Consider the following 24,128-nt stretch of genomic DNA (forward strand, 5'->3'; position numbering starts at 1 on the left):
TTATAAAAAGCAATACAGTGTATGGGTAACTTCTTAATGAGTTCTGACATATTTTCTACTTCAACTGGAAGCGATTTAAGTACTTCATATTACAGCCATATGGGATCACTACATCGTATTCAAATAACCAGAGAAATCACAGCTGCCAAAAAAATAAAACTGATGCACTATATGAATTTCACAAAAATATTCTATATTCATTCTTTTCAAAAGAGTGGTTGAGAACAAACAAAAATAAATCAACTTTTTAGCCATAGTAAAAATTTAATTTCTAACCAACATACATGCTCTGGTTTAAAATTGCCAGCTGAGGAATCAAATGTGGAAGCTTTCAAATTAAATTTAATAAATCCAAAAATTCCCATCCCTATCCTACTGCTTCCAGGACCTCTAAAAATTTCCTCATCCTGCACATGGCAAAAAGTAACTTCAGAAGAGGATTAAAATTTTTAAATATTTCATCCTCAGAATAAATTAATTTGGGGCCATGTTTCCTTTAAGATTCCATTTTGCATGAATTAAACACCTAGAATATAAAGCGGAGAGCATCAAAATCCCTACAGAATAAAAAGCCTTCTCAAGCAGGTGTAAACCCCACATTTAATGAAGACCAAATTATTTCAATTCATTGTGAACACCAAGGCTCAGTGTTTGAAGCATTTTTATTTCTTTCTTCTTCCCTAAGGAATTAAATCATATTTGTTAGTCATTGAATTCTGTGTACACATTCAATAAGAAACTTCTATCATGCTTAACATATATTTGTTCTATTCACATAGAAGACTGATATATAGAATTTGGCATAATTAGCCAAGAGCCTGAAAAGTGTTACAAGCAAATCAAAAGGAAAATTCAGAATGTCTTTGTCATGTGCATGCAGGACCCATGTCCTAGAGAAAGTGTAAGTTATCTTTGATAAGTGATACCATGCTGGCATGAGTTGTTACTACAATTATTTTTTTACCACTGCATTGAATAATAGCAATATCACTATCTCCATTTCATTATACATTTACAGGCTTAAAGTATTTTTAACTGTGCAAAGAAATATAGTGTAATCACACAGTCCCATCTATGATGACAAGTTATACACATATTTTTATGTTTGTGGTCCATTATTAAATTCTATATTTGGGGATAAATAAAAGGAAGCACTACATTATTTGCTTATTACAGGACATATGGAACTTATCCCAAAAATGTTATTTGAGTTGGAACTATGAAAAGTTTAAGGGCTTAGATGACTTCACAAACTGACCCTATTACAAGTTATTTAAAAGGTAATATTCCTAATCTTGAAGAATTACAAAGACAGTAACATTGGCTACCCCTAAAAAATACATATTTGTCATCTATTCATTAACCAAAAGGAATCATTGTATCTTAATTGAAAAGAATGTTATGATTTTCATTCTCAAGTTTTATATGTTGCTGATAGGAAAAATACATAACTTTCAGAAGGTTATATAATTTTAGCAGCGTCAAAAAAAAATCACCAGAGCAACATAGGAATTTTTGTATATTCACGCACACTGAACTTAAAATCTAGATGGACAGTGTCACTAAATCAGCAAGCATGTTTCAAAACAAAATGGAAATAATATTCATAGATCTCTGCAGAGGAAATGGTCTCCTGAAAGGCAAATATCAAACTTAAATGGTGGTTTAGAAAAAATGTGCTCCACATTCTTTCTATTTTAAACTTTATAATGCTTACAATGCTTTACAATGCTTTAAATTAAAACAAATGGGAAGATAAATATTCTTCTATATTCAGGTAAAGTGATCTTGTTATTGTTATCCAACAATGGCCTTAAGAATCATTAGTCCTACTATGTAGTATAATGGAGAAGAGATAAACACTAATTATATAACATAAAATTAGACACCAAAGCATTCTATTTGTAAATTCTCCACAGAAAATACAAACTAGATACATGTAGATAGACTCTAGTCTTCAACCTTGATTCTTGGCCCACTTGTATTTTCTTTTTATAAATTGAATTAATCATAAATGTTCAAAAATTTAGAGATTCCACAGAAAAATCTGGATTTTCAGATTTGCTAAAAAATATAATACCAGCATTGAATTTTCAAATGGTAGCAATTTTTAGGAGTGGAATATTTGTTCCTTTAGGTAGACTACACTCTCCTCAGGTACTCCATAAGCCCTACCACACCTTATTGTTCAAACACATTAACTGCCTAGACCTACATTCCTATGGGGTTGTAACTATTTGGTAATCAATACCTAATTACTACACATAGCAAACCAGTTAGTTCAATAGCTGGCCAATTAATTTAACTCCCTAGAGACATATATTACAGTAAACAATATTTCAACAATAAATAAAATAATGAGGATTCATTTAAACAATATGGATATTTATTATTTTGCATGTCAAGAAGTTAAAAATTAAAATATATTTATTATTTTGCATGTCAAGAAGTTCTAAACTCAGTCGGGCATGGTGGCTCACACCTATAATCCCAGCACTTTGGGAAGCCAAGGTGGGAAAATCATGAGGTCAAGAGATCGAGACCATCCTGGCTAACATGGTGAAACTCAATCTCTACTAAAAATACAAAAATTAGTTGGGCATGGTGGCATGCACCTGTAGTCCCAGTTATTCGGGAGGCTGAGGCAGGAGAGTCGCTTGAACCTGGGAGACGAAGGTTGCAGTGAGCCAAGATCACGCACTACTACACTCCAGCCTGGCAACAGAGTGAGACTCCGTCTCCAAAAAAAAAAAAAAAAGTACTAAACTCTAGTTTCTTAGGTTGACTTACTCAGCAGCTAAATGACATCTTGGGTACCAGGAATCTCAGCTTCCTGCTCTGCCATCCTGAAAGCATTGCCTTGGTTCCTCTGGCTACCTTCTCCCATCATCACAAGTGGAACAGCATGGCTCCTGGCATCACAATTGCCAACAAAGTCCACCGTGATAAAAGGAAAGATCTCCTCTTTTGTATCACCTTTCATCATTGAGTTAATATTTCCCAAAATGTCCCCAGCAGAATTTCCCTCACTCCTCACTTTTACCTTCTGTGGCTGAAATGGAAGACCAACCACCTCCCCTGAAGAAAAATGGCTATTGTATTAGTCAGTGTTCTCCAAAGAAACAGAACTGATAAGATGTGTGCATAGATATGCAGAAAGACATTTATTATAATGAATTGGCTTATCAGGTTTTGGAGTCTGGCAAGTTCAAAATCTGCAGCGTGGACTGGCAGCCTGGAGACCCAACAAGGGCTGATGCTGTAGTTCAAGGTCTAAAGCCATCGGCTGGAAGAATTTCCTTCACTGAGAGGTCAGTCTTTTGTTCTATTCATGCATTCAACAGATTGGATGAGACCCACCCATATTATGAGTGGCAATCTGCTTTACTCAAATTCTAATGATTGAAATATTACTCTCATCCAAATCACTCTCACAACATCCAGAATAATGCTTAGCCACATTTCTGTACACTATGGCCTAGCCATGTTGACACCTAAAATTAACTACTACACCACACAAGACTTCAACAATCATGGAATAAATTATGGGGATAGAAGAGTGGCTATAGGAGACCAAAGGTGATTTACCCTAAAAGATACATCCATTGGTTACACTGCTTCAATTTGAAGGCTCAATAAGAATACTCATATAGAAAGAATATGCTACCTTCTTAATAAAGCTCAGATAAATTAAAGTTGACACTGACATAAGGCTCCCAATGAAGAGGTGATTTAGGTCATCTGCCCAACTTGGGAAGCTAAAGTGTCTTCAGAACAAGTCTTTGAATCTTCTTTTAGTATATGGAGGTTGATTCATTGCCCATTTCATAAAATCATTCTTCAAACACAATGAAAATTAAATGACGGTGCATTTCATCATTTGCTAGCACCAGCAGGAAATTTAGATTCAGTTTTCTTCAGTAATCATATTCACTCTTGTTGCTGTATTAACCTATTAAGAGCATTTGAGAGGCAGCATAGCATAGTAGTTAAAAGTACAGATTCTGAAACCAAATCACTGGGAATTTGATTCCAGTTTGCACTTAACAAATGTGTAAGCTTGAGAAAGTTATTTGGCCTCTCTGTGCTTCAGTTTTTCTCAAAAAAATGTTGTGTATTAATGTAAAATAAGTAAACATGGAAGCATTTAGAACAGAGCCTGACACTTTTGGGTAAAATGTGTTTCATATTACATCCCTTATAAAATTTTTACTTTGTAAATTGGGTTATGCTTATTAGTTAAAGCAACATCACAATCTTTTAGAAGAGGAAGGAAAAACATTAACTGGTCTCTCCAGAGACTGAACACTCATTTTTCCTTGGGTGTAGAGAGAAGAGAGCTGTCTCAAGACGAAAAGGGGACTATACACAGGAAACTAAAGTAATTGCCTTTAGAGAGCAAAGGGAGCAAGTTTTTAAGAGGAGGAGAAGCTGCAGGCAATTGATGTGAAAGAGAAAGCAATCCTTTGGTTCCAAAGATGAATTAAAAGTAAAGAACGGTTTTAGCCACCAAACAGCAAAGAAACTAAAAACAATTTCTTAAACTTACGCATTTGTTATTTACTGCTGCACAACATTATAACAAACTTACTGCTTATAACAAGACGCTTTTATTATCTCACAATTCCTGCAGGCTAGGAGCATAAGAATGACTTGGCTGGGCCCTCTGCTACAGGATCTCACAGGGCTTCAAGACAGGTGTCAACCAAGGCTGCAGTCTCATCTGAAGCTCAAGAGGGAAATGATTCCTTTCTCAGCTAATGTGGCTGTTGGCAGTATTTCAGTTCCTTGTGCTACCACAGTGAAGGCCTTAGTTTCTTTTTAGTTGTTGGCTAGAGGTTGCTGTCCCCTTGCCATGTGGCCTTCTCTGCAAGGCAGCTCACAATATGATATCTTGCTTCTTCAAAGCCAGTAAAGGAGAATATTTGAAAGCCCTAGCAAGACGAGAGGTACAACCTTTTATATTTATTTATTTTGTGATAGTGTTTCACGCTTGTTGCCCAGGCTGGAGTGCAATGGCACGATCACAGCTCTCCACAACCTCTGCCTCCCAGGTTCAAACAATTCTCTTGCCTCAGCCTCTTGAGTAGCTGGGACTACAGGTGTGTGCCACCATGCCCAGCTAATTTTTAGTATTTTTTAGTAGAGACGGTGTTTCTCCATGTTAGCCAGGATGGTCTTGATCTCCCGACCTCATGATCTGCCTGCCTTGGCCTCCCAAAGTGCTGGGATTACAGGTATGAGCCACTGCACCCGGACAAGAGGTACAATCTTATGTACATGTCTTGTCACTGTTGCCATGTTATGTTGGTTACAGTTCATGAGTCCTGATGATACTCAAGAGGAAAGGCTTACATACAGCATGAATGCCAGGAGACAGAGATCATGGGGCACCATAGAGTCTACCTGTTTCAAATTTCTAAAACTTTTTTCTTTCCAACAATTCAATTACATAAAGGTCATGTTGCCATTTCTTCTTGGCCACCAGGAAACCCAATGTAAAAATTTTGATTCAGCTTTAGAGATGGATACAAGTCCAGTTAGTCTGTATATCTGCAGTGAAAATATCCCCCGATATTGACCTTTCTTATAAACAGATGTTTAACGCACTACTATTATTAATATATATCCTTTTTATCCATTTATTTTAAAATATGTTTCTATAATGCTATAAACATTCTGTAGCATGAGTTATGGACTAAACAAGTATCCCATAGGGTACTGTTAAAAAGAGTAGCTCAGCTTTGGAAAGTTATGAAATCACAATGTTGCATCAGCTTTTTTGGTTTTCTCCATTGGTATTCCAGATACCCCCTACGTGAAAATAGGTTTCTACCCCTCACCTTAATGCCGCTATGATCACCCCAATTAAAGCACAAATCAAAATTTTCTTTAAATCAACAAAAATTTCCCTTTCTATTTGACTTATAAAAGTGCTCTCCTAACACCTAGGCTAAGAAAATTAATGTCAAAAACATGATGCTATCATGATAGAATTAGTATGAAAAGTGCTTCGGTTTGTAGTACCCATGCTATAAATACGTGCATAAAGCAGCAAAGGAAGGGAAATGGCACCATTTTAGATAAATACTACTTTGAACTAACTTTCATGATATATGAAGCATTTTAGAAGAATTTCTTAATTTTTACCAATATTAGTATATCATCTTTTAAAGCACTTTTGTGTTAACTTTATCAGGCATATTTTTACCTCTTGGTCTCCATGTGTTTTATTCAAGTCATAAGACTAAAACACAAGAATAATTAATATCTTTCAAGTCACCTATAATTTTGCTGTCAACTCTTTTCAGCAGTTTTTCTTTCCTGGTGAATAATAATTTCATGCAAGAAGAAAATGAGAAAAATGCAAAGATATATTTTCATCCTGTATCTTTCTCACCTTTCTAAAAAAATTAGTGCATTAATTCTTTTCTGCTGTTAACTTTATTCATAGAATTAAATTATACTCCTTGACGTTCAGTGTAAGTGAGAACTGTGTTTGATAATGGTGATTACAATCTTCTCTGGGGAGATTAAATTATTCAGTTGTATGGGTTGTTCAACCTCACTTCACACCAAGGGAGATTAAGGAAGATTAAAATTCTCTTGTTTTTGGTAAATGACAGTTTCTTAATAGTCAACAACCCAGTTCCTAAGTCCACATGGTCGCCATGTGATGTAAGCACTCTAATTTATTATAGGGTAAGCTGGTCCAACACTCAGTAGTATGCAGGGAGTGTCCCTGTAATTTTAAGAGGGAAGAGTTATGTGGATGATAAATCTAGATTTCTTTTAAAGAGGAAAAAGAACCTCTGCCTTAGAGGGCCGGGGACAGTGTGGGGGAAGGAGGGGTGGTCTACAATAAACCAGACCGGCCTGCCTGGGAAAGTTAATCTTGCTGCCTGTACTTCATATGGGACTATTTGTCAGCAGATTGCTTTCTGTACCTTATAACTCTCATATTCAGGAAGAAGAGAATTGGCCAAACCAGTAATATAAATGCATTGTATGCTCGACCCTCCCTCTTTATGATTAATTCTACCAGTGGTACAAATTTGCATGAATGAATGTCAGTGTGTTTTCTGCCCTGAACATTTCCTGCTGGCTTCAGTTCAGCCCTGCTGACATTTATTACAAATAATAGCTAAATATTCCTGATTTAATAGCTGCAGTGGCCCCACATCTGAAGGTGATGTCTGTAATAAAAGCAGACAAGATGAGCTTATAACAAATACTAATCAGATTGTGTTTGCACACATAATGGATAAGCCTCACAGATATACCCACAAAATGTAATGGTTGTTTTTTAAATGCAGCTGCTTGAAGTCACAGTTCAAGAACATATTGGTTGCTTTATTTCCTTTTCATTTCTCTACTTTCTCCCTCTCCTTAAAGTACTCAAGGCCTCTGTGCACGATCAAGATTGAATATTATCCCCTTTTTTATCTGGAAAAATGGGACACTAAACACAGAAGACTGGCTGTGTCCTTTTATTCATCTTTTGTTGCTCCTTCTAAACAAAGGGCATTGTCCCCTGATAAATTCCATTTGCTGCCTCTTATTCAAAGGTAGTTTACACACCAGCTATGGCGATTCTCACACAATGCGGTTACTGGCAAAGATACAAATAACTTTCAAAGTTCTTTCAACCTGTTGACCCAGGTGTCCCTTCTAAAAGATATAAACTAGCCTCCCACACCTCTTACAATTGACAAAGAGACTATAAAAACTGAGATTACAAAAAGAAGGCACACAGTGCCTACTAAAGGCAGGTTTTTAAAGCCTTTGGGAATAAAAGGTTCTTTTCTCTTTATCCTACCCAAACTTCACAGCCTCCATATAAAAATTGAAGAAGGTCAAATTAGCATTGTCTTTACCTTGACATTCAAACACTTACTTGGCATTAATTGTGAATAGCTTTATGAAAATACAACTCTTTAAATATTTTTCAAGTTTTCTTTCCAGAGTAGACTGTGCAGAAAATTATAATTAGAGGTGATTACAGACACTAAATTTTAAAAAAATATTCCATTGAAACTATTTGATTGGCAGACATTCCCTGTGGTGCATAAACTATTTGACACTTGAGAGCAAAAGTCTTAATCACAAATTGTGTTAAAAATCTTTCACAGTATAAACCAAAAAAAAAAAAAAACCCAAAAAACATAACTTGAAGTTTAAGCATCATGAACTCAGGCAGGGGATAGGACTAGACTATTTTTCTGGATACCCAACATCATGTCCTACTCACAGACCCACCTTAGGATGCCCCAAGTCATAGCTTCTAAGTTGTGCCCTCTTCTCATCCTCCTCTGATCAGTCCAATGGGCCACAAAGGCAGTGAATAGGAGTCTTAGGGCTACTGGGGCTTTTTCTGAAACTCTGAGTACTCTGAGTACTGAAACTCTGATACTCAGTATCCAACAATGATTTCATGTGAATCAAAATAACAGAAAGATTCAAGATAAAAAGTAAATTATTTTGATATTGAGAAAGAAACATAAACTACCTACCTTATCACCTTGCACAGCATAGTCTCTCAATCAGATTTCGTTTGTTCATAGTGACCTTCAAAAGAAGTAGAAAATTAGGTATAATGTGTTAACTTTGACCAGGAATTTCCACAGGAATCATAGATTTAGAAAACGTTAGATTTAGGAAAAAATTACTGAGGTTATTGTCCTCCTACAGATGACGACATGAAGCCCAGGAATTTGAAGTGACTTGCCAAAAGTGACTTGACCTCATAAACTGGGTCATAGTTTTTGTACTCTTTGTCTTAAGCCCTGGAAAAGTGCTTTCTCCATCACATTATTACCCATTCAGATCATCTTACTTGTTCTCTTTTGGTTCGTGACAACAAATCATTGTTACTTGCTTCCTCTGTCCTGAGCTGCAAAGTTTAATCAATTGGTTTCCCGGATTCTCAATCTACTAGGTGCATTTGGCAAAACATATAGCCCGTGTATTTTTTTGTCTTTGTGTTAATATGGTTCAGAATAAACTCAGTGGTGTCATTGGTTTTTAGTATATCCTTTTTCCTATGAATAAGAAACATTACTCAGAATGAAAAGAGAATGACTTTATATACATTTCTTCACTGCTAACTGTGACCCTTCCATGGCTAATCATTAGCAGTCAGGCATTTTGGTTGCTAAACTTTATATCTTTGTACTATTCTTCTCCCACTTTCATCTCTAACAGTTCTGCTCCTTCCAGAAATCTAGTTCATATGCTTAGTACATTGTGTTCAGATTTCCCTGTCTTCCACCACTGACCTTCACATATATTCAACTTCACCTAAATGTTCATTACGGTTCTAGATGCATCTTGTATAAATCTGTTTTAGTATCTGTACCCTCCCTGTTCCCCAGGCTGGAAATACCATTTCCCTGGACTGTTTCTGTTTTGTTCAGATATTGTCTCTTCTTTGAACCTTTTCCTAAATACTAACTCATGAGCATTTTCTTTCTGTTCTAAACGCCGAATGCTTTTCTTGTCATTTCGATTTTCATAGCATTTACACAGTGGCCTCCCTTTTTATGACAGTTATGTGCACCAGGTGCTCTAGACCATGTATTTTATAATTCATCTTTATACTGCACACCACACAGCACAGGTTCCTACTCTTCATTGGGAAAAAACAATTATAGAGATAAATAGATAGTTAATGTTTATTACCTAGAAGCCATATATTTTAACCCTTCTCAAAAGTATTTCTTGTATCTTAAAAACAACACATATTTGTACCTCCATGTTAACTAAAAAGAATCATAAAGGACTTCAGTGTCCTAAAAGCTGTATGAAACATGAAGAGAAAGCACAATTAATTTTATACTCTAGCATACACTCTATCTACAGAAGTGGTGTACCTAAAACCAGAAGGCTAAATGAGGAAAGCAGAAATCATAGGCAGGCAACGTAAGGACTGACCCAGCCAAGGAGTACATGCAGTTGTGGTTTATATCACCAAGAAGTGATGGTGGGGTAGATAGTCATCTAGAGGTACTGCTTTTGTTGAATACACACATCAGGCTCTGCTAGAAGGCCAACACACTATCCACTGCACCATAGAGCTGTGTGAACAATGAAGGGAAAGCATAGAAGTGCTTTCTGATCTGAGGTACTCTCAGCTGACAGTGGACCAGAAAGGGAACCAACCTCCTAACTCTCCCTTCAAACATTGCTAGCTGGGTGGTTCCAAAGAAGCCAGGAGAGCAAGTAGTAAGGAAGGACAAGCCTTCACATCCTTCAAAATCTAGTATCTCTAGGCAAGGTCAGAATTCTAGAAAAAAAAAATTTAAGGAGCTGAGATTATTCCAGCAAAAGAATCCAAAAAAATCACACTGTAACAATTTCTAAAGTCTGGGTTATAAAAACCCTGTACCCTGGCAGCAGATCAAATTTCTATAGGCAAATGACAAAGAATGAGAAAAGAATATCGCTGTTAGACAAAATGAAAAGTTGTGCAATTAGGGCTCAAAAGCAAGCTGTGCTGGGCATGGAGTCTGTCTTCATTCTCAGCGTTTTCCTTATTTGTGCATGATAGAAAGGCAGGTACTATAGAAGACACATTAACTATTATACCCTCTGTAGAATCAGTTATTACTCTCATATTTAGCCAAGAAACTACTGACTTGGGTTGTAAATAATGCACAGGACTTTTTAAGAGGCAACTCACCTTCCTATAAAGCAGTCATCCAAACACATGCTTCTCAAACTTTAGTTTGCCTGTGAATCGCCAGGAGATATGATTACATTCCTAATTCTGATTAGTAGGGCTAAAAGGAACCTAAAATTCCACACTTCTGGCAAGCACCTATGCTACACGCTGGTTCCTAGGCCAAAATTTCAGTGAGGAGGCCCTAAACAACCTAAACTGGAGCCTAGCATATAGAACAGTCATATTTTTAAATCACGGCCTAACATTTAAATTAAGTAATATACATCTATTTTACACATACTGTATAATGTAAAGGTTATATTTTCTGTAACATGTTTTATTACTTCAGATCTCAGACTATCTATTGTTACATTTCCTTGCCACCACAAAACAAAAAATGTTGACTTGTTTTCGTTATTTATCTCTTGCCTCTGTCTGCTTATATTCTTCTTAATAGATTCCAAATGAGAAATGTTCACTTCACAGATTTTAATTACCTGAAGTCTTTTTTTCTTATTGATTACCAAGAGCAAAGTAGCATTTTGTGTTAACCTTTCAAAATGTCCAATTTAATTTATGAATACAGTATTTTTTCAGCTCAGTGTGTATAGATGATGCATATTGTTTCATACTGCCTTCAAGAAAAGGCATTTTAATTTTAACTACCCCACAGAGATGTGCCTGAGATGGTGAATTGTGAGAATTCATGAACAGAACTGCCCAAAAATTTGTTGGAAGAGCTCATGGCATCTACAAAGCAATTGTATCTGCGGTAGATGAGGCATTCTTTCAACTGCTGGGGAAATTTGTTTTGACATCATATTAGGATTTAATCAGTTATGCAATATTCCAGACTAGCTCCCTTTATTTTGTAATATTTTTTTCCTTTTGTTACAGAGTCTCACTCTGTTGCACAAGCTGGAGTGCCGTGGCACGATCTCGCCTCACTACAACCTCCACCTCCCAGGTTCAAGTGATTCTCCTGCCTCCGCCTCCCTAGCAGCTGCAACTACAGGCTCATGCCACCACGTCTGGCTAATTTTCTGTATTTTTAGTAGAGACGGGGTTTCACCATGTTAGCCAGGATGGTCTCAATCTCCTGACCTCATGATCTGTCCACCTCAGCCTATTTTGTGGTTTTGAAAACAAAAGCCTGATATTTTAGATTCCTACAACTGGACTAAACATTGGCATTAGTCCTGGAAACATCTCAGTAGGAGAAAGAAGGCTGCCAGTAGTGAGGTCATGCTGAGGCATTTGAATTCAGGGCTTCCCTTATTCCAAATGTGGTGGCTATTCTGGGAAGCATCAAGGTCACACAACCAATGCTGCTTGATTGCAGTCACTTCTCTGATGCCTTCAGCTCCTTTTGCATTTTCTGGGCTTTGAAATTCACACAGCAACTCTATCCCCCCAACCCAATCAGAAGGCTTTCAAGCAAGCCATTCTGCAAAACACCAAATCAGGGGGAAAAGAAGCTAAATCAAACTCAAATAAAAAGCAGTGATAGAAGGCTTCAACAAAGTCCACACAGGGAATCAAGCCTGCTTTTAAACAAAAATATTGACATAGCAATTTAAAATAAATACCGGCTTCATATGCTGAACACTTTATTATTAAAGGCTCACAGGACTGCAAATGTAAGGAACATATTCTTCTCTGAAACATTGCCAAAGGCAAACGTCTTAAAAGCCAAACATTGTGACATGTTCTTAAGTAGCTTGCCATCATGTCGATTGTTGCATTTGGTATAACATAACGCCTGCACGTTCATTAAGCCTACATTTTGCAATTAAGGTACATATGTTTTACTTCTCCAAATGTCTGAAAGCCAGGTGGAACAAGTCAATCGCTCTGGTGACATTGAGCATTTCTACAACAATGCTGAATTCTAGCTTACTATTTTGCATAGTCTCCTTATTACATAGGAAAACGAAATTGCCAATATGTCCTTTTGTGTAAAGCTGTAAAAGCTCAGAAGATCTTAGCAAATACCGGCTATGTCACTGCTAAGGTACATGAAGCAGATGCCTACAATTAGCCTTTTAAAAAGTTTCATTGTAAAAGACCCTATAAATAAAGCACTGCTGCCAGTAATTGTACATTAATTGGCTCCATTTCTTTCTGAAGGTCTAGCAGAGTACAGCCCTGTGATTTGCTGCCTACCAAAGCATACTGTGCTAAAAATATTGGGAAGGGAGGTCCTTATTCTTTTGTTCTTTCTTGTCTTTAAGTAAAATGCCTACAGAAGTAACTGGTAGATTCTATGCTGATAATATTTCTTCAGATTTTTAAAAAGCAAAATAAAAATGATTTTATTATAACTTAGGATGGGTAATACCTCACAATAAAAACCAAGTAAAAGGCTGACCCACAGCTAAAATGGTAAGTTTCAGTTCATTGAAAATGATAACCGTGAGCACTTGAGCAACTGAAATGTTAGATGTCAAGTATCTAAACAAAATATGGGTTTTACAAATAGATCCCGGCAAGGCTAGAGTTGTGTGACCTCTTCCAATCTACCTCTCTAGGTAGAGCACAGTATAACTCTCAAGGTAATGTCAGAAAGAGCTAATAAGCTGAAAGTTACATCTCAGGTGAAAGGGCAATGGGAAGTCAAAACAAGGATTGCTTCAAAATCGCTTGCCTTGTATCTACTGGACAGGAGTTTAGGAAGATTGCTTAAAGTGCAAAAGCTCTTTCTGATATTTCTGACAGTTAAAGTAACCTAAATTGGAATGCAATTCTGTATAACAGAATCAGGAAGAAAACAATTGCAGGGTAATGTTGATAGTGATGGGGGTGGTTAGACTTTGCTGTAAATGCCTAGGCAACTTAGTGAAGAATTTTTTTAAAGACTTTGAAAACATTAGATAAACATGATGTATGAAGTCTTCCATGTTTAACCACTCATTATACACCCTACCCAGTGTCTCATATTTAACTATACCAAGTTCAGCAGCCTTTCACTGTCTCTCTTTTGTTTTAGGAAAAGGCTTAGAAGAACACTGATTATTTATGATTTATTCTAGATAGCAGAAGGGGTGGGAATAGAGATGAGAAAGAACTGAACTGAGGAGGTTACATTTACCTTCCAGGACAGTGAAGTTGAAAGAGCACTGGAATAGGAGTCTAGTAATCTTTCAGTTACTAACTAGTGTACATCTTGTACAACCCATCTAATCTTTATTTGATTTACTTTCTTCCTACGTAAACTGAAGAGGCTTATCTACATCTAGTCTGAATTCCTTATGGTTACTATGAGATTCTCACTTCTGCATTTTTTAAGTGTTCTTAAATATCAGTATTCTTTTTCCTCTATTGGGTCATCACTGACAAAAAGAAATTTGTAGTCAAATTCCCTAAATCTCCTGAATATACCATTTATTCAGAAATGTTCATCTATAAGCATGAGTAAGACTCAATAAAAAGTAATTTTGGAGTTGCAATCAATCTACGAAATGCAAAAGAAAATAATGGCCTTGGAACTCTAGGATATTTTACAACTGTCAAAACCATCCCAAATATTAAAACAAAGTTCCCATAACATGAGGTCTTCAAAAATGGTCAAAGCTTGGGAAGACTTTGAAAGAGCCAAAAAGAATATCCAAAGTGATTCAACTAAGGCTCTAGAGTAATTCATATTAGAACCACATAGTTGAGGGCCTAATTTGTAGCAAAACTGCTTAACCTGTATCTCAAGTATGGGCTTACTGAGTAGAAAGCCCTGTCCAAGATGTGTGAAAAGAAAGATGAACAAAATGTGGACCCTTCCAGTAAGAGATGACTGTATTATAAAACAAAGCCTCCAGTACAAGAGCAGCTTGCACACCATAGTCAGTCACCTTGAGGCAAGTAATTAGAGATTACAGGGATGTGAGTAAAACAGACACAATGAATCGAAACAGCTTTCAATAAAGAATAACTCAGATAGCCTAAGTAGGAAAACTGTCAACCCATTTTAGTCTAAATTCAGACAATTTGGTCAGGGTGTAAACCCAAAAACCACTGTTCAGTTAATTCGCAGACACCTCATTTCATGTGTTTGGCTCCTACCAAGTGTCATCTAGAAAGCAGGACTTGGTGTATTTGTTCCAAAATAATGAGTTAGATCAGACAGATAGGAAAACAACAAAAACAAAGAACCAAGCTGAATACAGAAATTATATAAACTATAAAGTAAAATAAAGGAGAAGAAAGAAACATGAGAATACTGAGTTAGATGATTTTTCTCTTTTTCTTTTTTTTGAGACAGAATCTTGCTCTGTCACCAGGCTGGAGTGCAGTGGCATGATCTCAGCGCACTGCAATGTCTGCCTCCCAGGTTCAAGCGATTCTCCTGCCTCAGCCTCCTGAGTAGCTGGGATTACAGGTAAGTGCCACCACACCCAGCTAGCTTTTGTATTTTTAGTAGAGACAGGGTTTCACCATGTTGGCCAGGATGGTCTCAATCTCCTGACCTTATGATCCATCCACCGTGGCCTCTCAAAGTGCTGGGATTACAGGCGTGAGCCACCATGCCCTGCCTTGATTTTGATGATTTCTAAAGATCCTTTTCCATTAACAAAAAAAAATCCCTTAATTATATATTTAAAATTAAGAATTAGAGAAAAAGAGTTCAGACTATCTAAACACTACAGATAAATCCAGGATTGCACATGGAATCATGTATTCGGAAACACTTTTATTCGGTTTTACTTAAGTTATCTCCATTCAAAAATTATAAGTACTTACATACCAAATTCAGTAACGTTTGAAGATGAGCCATTTGCAGTAGCATCCACTTGAATATTTACATGACCAAAACATGCTTACTTCCACAAACTGACATGTCTTTCCTGGGATTACTTAGGTTACTGTTACAAAAAAATATTCAAAACATAATGCCATCTTTCATCTAGTTACATTATTTTATCATGTTTGGTACTGTCCTTGAAAAGTTATCTTAATCCACATATTGGACCCAAAATTTTTTTTTCACATGATATATTGTGGGTAGGTGTCAGGAAAGAATTGCTGTAAGAAATACAAATGGACACAGACATTGTTTGTACCTTTTAATTAAGGTTATATATTGAAAGTTAAATTACCTCTAAATATCTCTAGACATAGCCCCTTATGTCAAACCCCTACAATTCTGTTAACTTAGCAATGTTCAGCTGTCTATCCAAGAAGTGAGATGAAGATCAACCGTTCTCTGCCATCCAATTCTAGAAGTTTCTATTGTAATTTGAGAAAATTGTAGCTGAAATGCTTCAATGCTGGACGCAACTATTTTAGCTGTATGCTAAAATAGTATTTCTTATGGGTATATTATGAGGCAAAGCCAGTGGGGAAAACTGCAAGATTATTTTGAACTAAACTAAAACCTGATTTCTGTGAATTATATTCATTGATTCTAACTTGGGTTTTTCACGGCAAAATATCACTATTGTTTCTATATTCTGCTTATATACAGTTACGTTTTACTGAGCACACAATATAAAAATATTTTGAATAATATATAAATCCCAGTAGCTTTAGAAGAAATCATTATGAAACATATTTAGATTCTCCAAAAACATCCACTAAAAATAACATTTAACATTTTACATGTAAAATCTTATCATTATCATTATTGTAAAGATTATACTTAATATACTACACATTCTAAACATAGAATTTTAGAACTGAAAAATACCCTAGAGATCATATAGTCCAGAATAGCAAAGACACAGCACACAATCTGCCATTCATCTTCCCTAAACCCAAGGCAGACAGCACCAATCAATTTCAACTCTCTTTTCTGCTGAGCCTAGTTGTGGCCTCAAATGCTTATCCATACAGCACTCTAGGATGCCCCTACCAATTAGCTGCCATTGGCAAAGAAGATGAAATATATTTGCTTATTTTACTCCAGTCTAGCATCCTCAATATACAAATAAAGAAATTCAAGTAATAAGAATTTAAGTAATTCCCATTTTGCTATTCCATTACTTTTGCAGTAGACCCAAGATTAAAACAGATTGTAAGCTTCTATAGCTGTATCTTGTTGCCTTAAAGAACTTTTCTTTAATAGTAAGAGACAGGAGACTTTAAATTAGAATATTTTTAATTTAAAAAACTCATTGCCTTATTTTCATTGCACTGCAGCTGCTGATTCTCATATACATAATATGTTGTTATTTTTTCTCCTGCCTCTTTTTGTAAGCCAAAAATACTTCCTAAGAAAAGAACATTGGTACTCCATCTTTTAAATACATATATATATTGAAGAAGTTACAGTTTCTGACAAATAAACTTTAAGAATTCATAAGGTCAGTCTGTCCTGGAAATAGCTTTTCTTACCTTACACATCTCAGGTTTTTCCTTCTACTGACCAAAAATTTCTGGGGCTATCTACCTCCACATGAGCATATCCTAATTTTTTATGCCTGAAAAATCAATAACCCACCTGTATGCCACATGAGTCACTTTATTCTCACTCAAGAGCTGGAATTCTCTTCCAAAGACGCTGGTTTGGCGCCAACTAGGTGGTGCTTGGGCTCTGGCCACCATTATCTTCCCAAATGTCCTTTTCCACCTTCCTATTCTGCTCCCCAAACATGATAGTACTCCAGCCTCTATAGTTTTTTAACAAGGTAAGAAATTGTTTGTTGCCTTTACCATGAGTCAGTCATCCACCCATTCAATAAATATTTACTCTGTACCTATTATGTGCCGGGTGCTGTTTTAGTTGCCAGGATTCAACAGTCAACAAAGTAAAAACCCTGACATCAGCTCAGCAAGTTTACATTCCAAGTAAATTTTTGCAAGTAAATATACAGCAAGTCAAATGTTGATTAGAGCTTGGGGAAGAATAGAAAGGTCGGAGGTACAGGGACTGATGGGAGAGGCTCTTCTATGTAGGTTCATCAGGGAAGATCTTACAGAAAGCCCAATATTTGATCGGAGACTGATCAAATAAAGTCTAAAAAAAGAAAGAGTAAAACAAAACAAAACCCCAAAACCAGGCTGTTTATATCTGGGTAAACAGCCTCCAGGCAAAGAAGTTTTGGCTAGAGTGAATACTATATTTAAAGCCATGAGAATAAAAAGAACAATAGGAAACTGCACTCTAAACTTTAAAGGTCAGGACAGTGGGGAGAGACTAAGGAGGAATCTCTAGTGATGGAGGCGACCAAGATAAAGTGGCATCCTAGAAATCAGTTAAACAAAGTCTTTGAAGAATGAGGACATACTTAACTGTGTGAAAAGATACTGAGAGGTAAAGTAAGACAAGGACAGAGAACTGACCATTTCATTTATTCACATGAAAGTCAGGCATCCTTTATGAGAGTTCTTCCAAGGTCAGCAAGTGGGTTCAAAGACGAAAGGGGACAAATGGTCTATAGTACGTATAGAACAGCCCTTCCTGGGACTTTCATTCGAAAAAAGAGCAGATAAATGTGGTAAAGAGAAATTTGCAGGGGTGGGGTGTGATGGTTGTAATTTGTTTTTAAGATGAGACAAAGCTTGTGTATTTGTTCAGAAAGCTTATATATTTGTTCATTGAAAAGAAGGATTTGGTTAAAAAAAAAAAAGCACTAAATGATGAAGTAAGAGAAAAGAGATCACTGGAGTAATGGCCTTGGTTAAGCCAGAGGGATAGAGACTTAAGAACAAATACCGGGGGTTGGAGGGTGGGCGAGTGAAGGGTGTTGCCATAGCTAGAAACATGTTCCCTCCACAGTGAAGAAGGAAGGCAGAGTGTATATGTGCAGATGTACAGGGTTGAAGGATGTGAAGACAGAAAGACAGAAAATTCTCTCCTGATTATTTCTCTTCTGTGAAATAAACAAAATTATAGCTTAAAATGAAGAGAAGGAAGAAAAAGTGTTGAAGATTTGATGAGAAAAGAGATCCTCTCCTCTCCTGTCTACTAAGCAACCTGAATCAATTCCCCCTTGCTCACATTAATAGAAAAGGGTAAGGAACTCTCCTCTCTTTGCTAATTATACACACCACTGCTCCCTTATATCAATGAAGGTTGACTGTATGTTTCAGAAAGATTGGCAAAGGTTTAGCTTATTAGTTTCACCTTGAAGATAGTTTTCAAATATCACTCAGCACACATATATAAGTTCCCTCTCCCTCCTCATCCCCAACTATTTCCTAATTATAACCACATTATTTTAGTGCCTTTTCTGACTTTACTCAGGACATAAGCATCTCCCTAAAATAAATACAAAGTTCCTCACAAAGGCATTCATTTGGGAATCAAGAGAAAAGGAAAATTACTCACTGACCTTTAGTCCTTTCAATGCATATTCTTTAAACAGCATCTTTATCTCTTTGCTCCCTCAATGGCTACTTATTTAAAGTTGTGGACTGATAATCATGCCATAGAACTTTAAAATCTGATATTGAGAAAATGTAAGTGATATTGTAATATAAAACCTGCAGCAATCAAATGAGTGATTGTGATTTTCATGGTATTACATTGAGAAGTTAATGTAAACCAGTTCACATCCATGGCTGTTTCCAGCACTCAAATGCAGCATTTCTCTGTTCATCTGGGAACAAGGAGTGGAAGAACAAGTAGGCTTGAAGACACTGTCTTGAGATGCTTCTGCAACGTTTAACTTACCTCTCCTACAGATGAAATATTTGATCTAGATATTATAGGAAGCCTTTTCTGACCAGTGTACTCCAGGGGTAAAAGCCTATTGGAGCAGGAAGTCCCTCTTTGCTTAGGGCAAGACAGTTCCCTAATAAGAAGAATAAAAACATAATTCTGCTGATATTGGCTGCACACTGGACATTAGGGCTGGAAGATCTTAGAGAACCAGAGGGTCCTTTTCTGCCGAACCTTTCTTAAGATGAGTCTTACATATCTGTGATTTATTTGGCATTCATGACTGGGAATGACTCATCAGCCTGATTGCCTAAAACCTAGCTGACAATTACTCAAGGAGTGGGAGTTTTGATAGTCTGAAAGCATCCAGATGAGGGCAGAGGGGAAAGCAAAGGGCACCGTAGGGAGGAGTTGGCAGAGTCTGTGACCTTTGGTGGCAGGATTCGAGGGAACATAGAGACAGGATTGCAGAGAGGAAAAATAAATGCAGATTAAAAAAGAAAAGGGATAAGCGGGGGGCCACAGGAAATAAAATTAAGAGTAAAGCAAAGAAGGTGAGATTGCAATAGTAAGAAAAAATTAGCTTAGATCTTCCCCTCACATTAAATAACAAAAGTAATATTTTATTGATTAGATAAATAAATGTAGAAAGTTAGAAAAAATAATATATTTTCAATATCTCTATATGACATCACATTTTAAGCCCAAAGCTGATATAATAAATCACTCAAAAGATTGACGTATTTACTTAAAGTAAATGTAAAATTTATAACATTTGGAAAAAAGCACAAAATAGGAAATTAAATAGTTTCTTTTCATTATCCTTCTCTTCTACCTTCCCTTTCCTGAATAATTCAATTAAAAAAAACTAACAAATAATGCCAGGCAAGGTAGATGCCTGCTGGGCAAGTGAGAAGTTGGGGCACTGATGGGTGAAAAAGGCTTCTCAGAAGCAGAAAGGGAGTAGGGGCAGTGGGAACAGCCTACCTAGAAGTATCAGAGCGGCAGTGGAAGAGAAGCTCATGTTATGTAAGGGAGCAGCCTGGTAACAGGTACTAAAGCCTGAGCAGTTAGGAAGACAAGGTCCAGAGGGTAGGAAGGGAAAGATGATGAGACGGCAGATTGGCTACAGACAGTGACAGTGATCACGTAACTATGTTGAGAACAAAGGGAAACAGGTTTCTCACTGTAGAGAAAAGACTAACAATTATAGAAAAGAAAAAAATTAAAGGAAACCTATGGTGTTGGATTGGAATTAAATATATATATATATGTGTGTGTGTGTGTGTGTGTGTGTGTGTATGTGTACATGTATGTGTGTGTGTATAAATGTGTGTATATATATGTGTATATTATGAACTGATTGATTTAATAATATACAGATAGATACAGAAATACAGTTGTATTTTGTGTTTGTGTGTGTGTGTCTATTACCTACCTCTGTCTACTGAAAACCCTGAGAGCAGTTATATCCCCCAAACCAACGACTACACCTATACCTAGATAGTGTTTGATGAAGTGACTTTTGACTTGGGCATAACCCAAAGTGATTAAACTGAACATAATTTTATTCAAGTCTTATATATTAGCTAAAAACATGTATACATCAACACAGTCTGCAAGAAGATATTGGCAATACAGATATTTGGCAGAGAACTCATATCTATAATATATAATGAATTACTACAAATCAATAAGAAAAACAAAAGCATAAAAACCCAATGAAAAGATGGACCCAAGATGAATAAACATATCCAAAGAGGATATCTAAATAACAAAAGTGATATGGTTTGGCTCTGTGTCCCCATCCAAATCTCATCTCAAATTGTAATCCCCATTATGTCAAGGGAGGGACCAGGTGGGAGTTGACTGAATCATGGGGGCACTTCCCCCATGCTGCTCTCATGATAATGAGTGAGTTCTTAGAAGATCCAATGGTGTTATAAGTGATGGTTTCCCCTGCTCTGCTCTCTCTCTTGCTGCCTTGTGAAGAAGTTACCTGCTTCCCCTTCCTCCACAATTGTAAGTTTTCTGAGGCCTCTCCAGCCATGCAGCACTGTGAGTCTATTAAACTTCTTTTCCTTTATAAATTACCCACACTCAGGAAGTTCTTTTTTTTTTCTTTTGTTTTCTTTTTTTTTTTTTTTTTTTTTTTTTTTTGAGACAGAGTCTTACTCTGTCACTCAGGCTGGAGTGTAATGGCAAGGTCTTGGCTCACTGCCACCTCTGCCTCCTGGGTTCAAGTAATTCTCCCACCTTAGCCTCCTGAGTAACTGGGACTACAGGTGCTTTCCACCACACCTGGTTAATTTTTGTATTTTTAGTAGAGACAGGGTTTCACAATGTTGGCCAGACTGGTCTCAAATTCCTGAACTCAAATTCCACCCACCTTTGCCTCCCAAAAATCACAATCAGAATGACTAAAATCAAAAAGATGGAAAATTTTATCAAGAATGTAGAGCAACCAAACTCCTAATACTGTCCACTGCTAGTATATGTGCAAATCACACAACCACTTTGAAAAATTATGTGTTTTAAAGGTAAACATATTCAAACCTATAGCAACTTTGCTGTTAGACATATGTTCATGAATAGACAGTTTTATGTCAGATCACATCTATTTGTAATAGTGAAAATCTGCAAACTATCCAAATGCCAAGCTGTAGCAGAATGAATAAACAAAATGTGGTATACTCACACATGAACACTATATCACAGTGAGAGTGAACAGTTTACAATTACACACAAAGTATTGTTAAATATCCCACACATGTTGTGTGCTGAAGCCAGCCACAAAAGAATACTCATGTCTGTAAAGTTCAGAAACAGGTGAAACTAACTTCTGCTGTTAGTAGTCAAGACAGGGCTTCCTCTTGGTGAAAGGAAGTAGAGAAAGACTGGAAAGGCACACCAGGGATTTTCAGGGGTGCTGCTAATAGTCTATTTCTTGATGGAGTACCGGTTGCCATCAGCATAAATTCACCTTCTCTACACTGATTTTTTTCTCTCTGTATATTGCACTTCAACAAATAGATGTGAAAGTTAAAAACGCATGTGAATTTTGCATTCTTCTTCATAATTTATCCATGGTTAGTATTTTTAAATCAGGTGTTCTTTTTTTCTTCAAGGTAATTAAGAAAAAGTTGGTATTACAGAGAGGCCAGGTTTATATATTTACCTCTGTACCACTTTGACAACCCCATATTCCCTGAAGTATCTGTTCTTAATTTGAGGAGCATGGAAAGGAGTTCACATTCCTCATCATCAGATTAAAAGCCGAGTTCACATTCCTTACCCTCAGATCCAGCACAGCACACATTGTGTTCTCTTCAGCTTTATTTTCAGTTACCCTTACAGCCAGTATTCTATCAATGTCAAAATATTTGATATTTGTTTTAGATGTCCCCTTTTGTCATGTCACCAAATCTTTGCTTTGCATTTAACTTACTGAAAAGCCCTCACTCATCCACCCTCATCCTTTTCCTCGAAAACTATAAGTAAGCCTTCATCTAGCCCAAATATCACCTCTCACTATGCACATTTCCTTTACCTCCCCAGATATAAAGAATCCTCATTCACAGTGGTTTATATATGTGCATACTAACATGGTAATGTATATGAACATATATATGTATATATATGTATCTATACATGTACCAGTATTTATCAGTAGTTATAATTATTTTGTAGTGATTTCTCCCACTAAATCTTGATTATTTGAGAATAAGACTCTTTTTCATCTTTTATATCTATTGTTTAGAGCCTAAGACATAGTGATTGCTCAATAAAAACATTCATTTGAGTAAATTAAAAGGTGGCATTCAAGTTGGTTTTCAGTATTGAAACCTACCCTGTACAGTAATGTTCATGACAGAAGTTTCTGGGGCTAGTCTCTTTGGAAATCTGGCATATCATATACTCCAGGCATTTTATTGCAACAATCAAAAAGTGTGGAGCCCTCCCTAGTGCATCATGTTCTCAGATGTCATGTCAGCAGGCAGTATGGCACTTCCATAAACTAAGGTGAACCTTAGTGTTACACTCCAGCTATCAACCATACACTCTATGGCCCTTCAACCCCCACAACCACCACCAAGAGCAGTTTTTTGTTGAGTTTAAAAAAAAAAAAAGTAACTCAGCTGATATGAGCAGGCAGAATAGTTTAATGCTAAAGAGTGCACTTTGTGATGAGATAGATCTGAGACCATGTTCTGATTTTGTCTTTCTACTCCCAAAATAGAAGCCTTTTGAGTTCAGAGATTGTCGTCTTTTGACTCCACTGCTATACAGCTAGCACCTAGACCAGGCCTTGGAATATGATGTGCACTAAATAATTATTTTCTGCATGAATTTATCAGATTGTGGCCTTCAGGAGTTGATAATCACACCTCCCTTCCATGCAACAAACACCTGGCATTTCCAGACCAATGATGTTAAAAGTGCTATGCAATTTGGATGCCTTAAAAAGAGAGAACACAAATGTGGAAAAATATATAGCTCTGTGTCACCAACAAAAATACATACAAATAGTGGCCACACACATGTATATACTGTATAATTTCCAAGTTAAAAAAATGGAGAAATATACAATAAATATGTTGTTTGGTTTTCAGAATAGCTTTTCCAAATCTATAAAAACTGAAACAAGGGTTCCATTTTTCTTCACCAGAAACCTTATCACATGGAGGAAATAATGAACAAAGTAATACTAATTAAAATATTTATCTAGTCATGCACATGTGGAGAGGTGGAGAGGGCATCAGGCTTGGAGTTAGATGGACCTAAATTTTCATCTAGCTCCAGCACTTACTAGTAAGAGCAACCTTGGAAAAGTTTCACCTGCAAAGAGAAGATAATTATATACCTCAT

The 24,128-nt window shown here is 36.5% G+C and overlaps 1 long non-coding RNA gene across 2 annotated transcripts in view; it reads right to left on the reverse strand.

Annotated features, from left to right (window-relative positions):
• LOC141580654 (uncharacterized) overlaps positions 1-24,128 on the reverse strand; it is a 563,177-nt gene that overhangs the window by 234,102 nt on the left and 304,947 nt on the right. For both annotated transcript variants that reach the window (XR_012512938.1, XR_012512939.1), the window contains exon 4: positions 8,514-8,568. This is a non-coding gene — a long non-coding RNA (uncharacterized LOC141580654). The remainder of the gene's footprint in view (positions 1-8,513; positions 8,569-24,128) is intronic.

The sequence above is a fragment of the Saimiri boliviensis genome, chromosome 1 (genome assembly GCF_048565385.1).
Source record: "Saimiri boliviensis isolate mSaiBol1 chromosome 1, mSaiBol1.pri, whole genome shotgun sequence".
In the NCBI taxonomy this organism is placed as follows: Eukaryota; Metazoa; Chordata; class Mammalia; order Primates; family Cebidae; genus Saimiri; species Saimiri boliviensis.